We start from the raw sequence: 4,278 nt of genomic DNA on the forward strand, positions 1-4,278 counted from the left end.
CCCGGCTACCCGCCCCGGCGCCGCCCAGCGGTGTTCGTGTGCCTGCCCCGCCGCGGGACACGGCCAATGGCTGCTCACGCCCGCCCTTCGCCACGCTGCGCCCCGGCCCGCCCGCCCCGGAGCTGTACACAGGATTGCAGGGCGTGCCTCAGCAGGGCGGAGTAGAGGTGAGAATGCTAGGGGTGGCATGCAGTGACATTAGTGTAATGGCCAACCTACCACAGCTTAGCCAATTTTCACGTATAAGATACCTATGGCAACTGTGTGTGTGCACATGGGGATTCAGTAGGAGATGTAGATGTTTGCATTGCTACACGTGCTGACCAGAAAAGGTGTCTGACCTCTTAAGTGGGTTGAAGATCCAACACTGGCCCACGGCTGGTTCTCTTAGCTTTTGGAAATGACATATACAGTCGGGGGGGGGGTGGAAAACATCTTAACAAAAGTAATTCTTAGTAGCTTCAAGAAATTGGAAGTGCTAATTTGTGCTTGGGAATAGATGTCAAGATAACAGGGTGACTGGATCAGGAACAAAAGGAAAAGATGTAAGGAGGTGAAATGTAGCAGAGATGAAACTGGGACAAGGTGATTCTTATGCAGTCCTGAGCAGAAAAAAAAAACAACTCAAAACCCAGTTCCATCAAGGGTGAACTTGTGCTCTTGGCCACCAGCATGGTCCGTAAGTGGAAGATAGACAGATGGATGAAGAGGTTACATTTGGTGTAAAGACTAGCAGCATTGCTTTATCTGTGCACTAAACCTCCAGGAGACTGGAGGCAGTGAAACAGACTTCTGCAAAAGATACTAGGCTTCAGAGGAGTCATCTTTGGATGAAAAAAGCTGTTAAGAACACAAAAAATGCAGGCAAGAAGCAGCATTAGCAAGAGTCAGGTAATAATTCAACAGGGAAAGACTTTTGAAGGCAAGCAGTTGAGAATATATCAAAGAAAATGATGCAAACGCACCTGAGGTTAGCCTCACTACAATGCTGCCACCACTTAGTTCTCCGGGCAATGCTTATAGGAATATGAAAAAGTTGGGGCTTCAGGAGGAAACAGAATTGAGCAGAAAAGAATAACAAGGAGGCTCTGGGCTGAAAGAGTGTCTAATCATATTTTATGAAGGAGAATCTTAGAGCTTAGTTTAGTAGCCTGAACTTACATGTAAAACAGACGATGCAGGTCTTGGTAAATATTCTATGTAACATTTATGGAAGACCTGCACTCTCTGGAGCAGCAGCTGGAAAACAGGTGGAGTACAGCACAGTGTCTAAAATAAGGTTAGTTTCTGTGTTTAGGAAAGTGAAGCCAACTCCTAGTCAATACCAATAATGAATATTGAGCCCACAGACAGACTGTTAATTGGGGTGTCTCCTGCAGGACAGCGGAATAGCTCCCTAACCTCTTACTACATTGACTACTGCATCTCCCATGGAAGCTGAGGCACCCAGATCACTTGCCAATACTGTAGACAAATATTTTTGTGTTTTAACCTTCAGGCCAAACTTCTCCTTCTAAAGAAAATGCATTTACCCTTACTTAGGTGCTTAAAAACGTGTGGTGCAAGTAGTTAAGCCTAAACTAGTTATTCCAGGGTTATTTAGGTCTGAGAGAAAGTGGCACTTACATGGCGATTCATCCCTTTGAGGAAACTTATCTAGTTATCTGATAAATAAATGATTATTTCTCTTCAGTGATTATTAGTGGAGCCTACAGTGACTAGCTCAGATTTGGGTGTCCAGTTTCTAGATGCCTGATTTAGAGTAGGTAATTCTTTGCTTGATCTCTGGGAATAAGAGAAGGGAAGAGAGAAAAGGGGATTTTTGGGGTGTCCTAGGGATCAAGTGGCTCCCTGGCAGGAGCTGGAACAGAGGCTGGTGGCCCATTATTGCCCTACGCTTTGGGTTTTTAGCGCCTCAGATCCTGTAGGGCTGCTTGTGGGGGGATCTAAAATAGGAGCCAAGACTGGAGTATGATACCCTGGCCTCTTCTGCTTTTTACCCACCATGGCAGACTTCTCTAGCTTCCAGTGAAGACTGGACTATGCCAAAGACTTGGTCTCCAAGCTGGATGGCATGTCCTAGGCATAGCGGAGCCCAGGCATGCTTCCCCCATCTCAGTGTGTCTCAGAGTTGCACTGAAGAAAGGATCTCTGTGTTATATACAGGCATCACCTCTGCAGCTTCTGAAGTGCCCAGCAAGGGCTGGGAGGAGGAAAAAGTACTCTCTAAGGAGCTAGATCTGAGCTAACATTGGACACTTAGGGCTGTAAACCACCTGCCAAACCCAAAATACTAAATCATTTCCAGGCAAGTTGCATTTTTAGGTCGGAACAGTTTGACACTGGTTCTCTCAAATTAAAAAAAAAAAAAAAAAAGGTTGCTTTGTTTCTGATTCATTTCAGGCAGGCAGAAACTGTCAGTGGAGATGATGGGGGAAGCAGAGGTGTCATCCACAGAGGAAAAGGAGAAAACTGCTGGAGACAAGAGTTTTATTCATTTCATGAATCGGCAGAGAAGAAAAATTGTAAAAGGCACTGTTTTTAAAGGCCTTTTTTTTTTTATTTTATTTTTATTTATTTATATTTTATAAATGTGCCTTCTAATTAGGCTTGACTGGTGTTGCTTCGTTGCCTGACTGGGCTTTGAAAACTAACAATGTTTATTCCTAATTGCATTTGATTACACATATCTAAAGGCCACTGATGGTTTGCGAGGACTGAGCCTTAAATAAATGCACGTGTGCTCTCTCCCTTCCCCTCCTTTCAAGTAACCATAAGGATGGATAATCTGACAATGGACCTCCATGCAGGCAAAACTTATCCAGTGAGGCCATCAACATCTTCTGCAATGGTGGAGAAACCCTGGCAGAGGCCAGATGCAATGCTGAAAATACAGTAATGATAATTGATATGTGGCTTTACAGGTCAGGAGTACATAATACAATATACATAATATATTAACATACATATAACATATATAATAGGATTATGTATTTAGAAAAAAAGAAGACTGATCAAATAACTGAATTCGAGTCAGATGGCTGACGAATCTAGTAATTAATGTTAAATTATGACGCAGATATAGCTGTTGCCCTGATTGTGAGGATTGTTTGTGCCAAGGCTGCTCCTGGGCTGGCCAAACAGACCGCTTTTGTGGTCTCAGACCTCCAGACTCCCTGTTCCCAATGGGAGCCTCATTTTCTTCATACCTGGACCAGTTCATGGTCCTATGAACAACAGTTTCAGATTGGACCCTGAAGGCCTCTCTTCATTTGAGAATGGCACCAGTGGCAGAGCAGCATCTTTAGCGTAGCTGTAGCATTTAGGATAATTTATTAGCGGAGACATTAGATTTAGTTATACATGCAATCTCTCTGTAAACGGTGAAAATGTTCTGAGAGCATGTCTAAGTTTTTCCTTCAGTTTATGTGGGCTTGGGTTGGGGATGGTCCAGTGACTTTGTATCCTGCATAGACTCCATCCCTCTCTCTTGAGACTGTTTCTTCTGACAATGACAAGGAATTTTTCCAGAAAATGGCTTTTATAATTTTCTATAATATTTTGAATCCACCTGACCTGAAATACATGTATCTTCCTCAAAAATGCTATTCTTAAAGCTAACATCTCTCAAACATGTGTGTTGCTTGTGCATGTCCTCCTGAACTATTATTTTCTTGTTCTTTTTATTGCCAGCTATTAAGCTAAACTTACACATCCACATGGGAAATCAACCTCAGGAGTCCACTATAACCACTCAGTAGTTTTAGCTGCCTTCATTTAAACTACAATCACACATGAGTATTTTTAGATTATTGCACACAGCACCACATCCATCACATTCACCTGGAGGCTACATATATGAGAGTTACTATCCCTTGAGCCCATCAATATACAGCTAAGTGTAGTATAAACTGAACCCTGTTTAACACCGTGTGTATCAAATATATCGTTTGTCTATATGGCAATTTGAAAGTGGAAGGTCTTGGAGAACATCTGAAAGCCTTTAATTAACTCTCCTTTTCTTTGAACTGGCCTTCAATCTATCTTGCAGTGATCTTGCCCTATTCCATCAGGACCTGCCTTTACTCCACTGAAGCTATTCATAACTAGTAAAAAAATTAGGTTTTAGGGTTTCTTTTCTTCTCTTCTCTACTTTCAAGTCTGTGTTGCAGCTTTTCTAAGGAGTCCAAGCTAGAACTGACATGAGACCAGAAGCATCTTTATTTTGATTCCTATCTTGATAGAGAGAAAGGGCACTTTCTTCTGGTCTGATAGAGC

This window comes from Strigops habroptila, chromosome 1 (genome assembly GCF_004027225.2).
Source record: "Strigops habroptila isolate Jane chromosome 1, bStrHab1.2.pri, whole genome shotgun sequence".
NCBI classification, from domain to species: Eukaryota; Metazoa; Chordata; class Aves; order Psittaciformes; family Psittacidae; genus Strigops; species Strigops habroptila.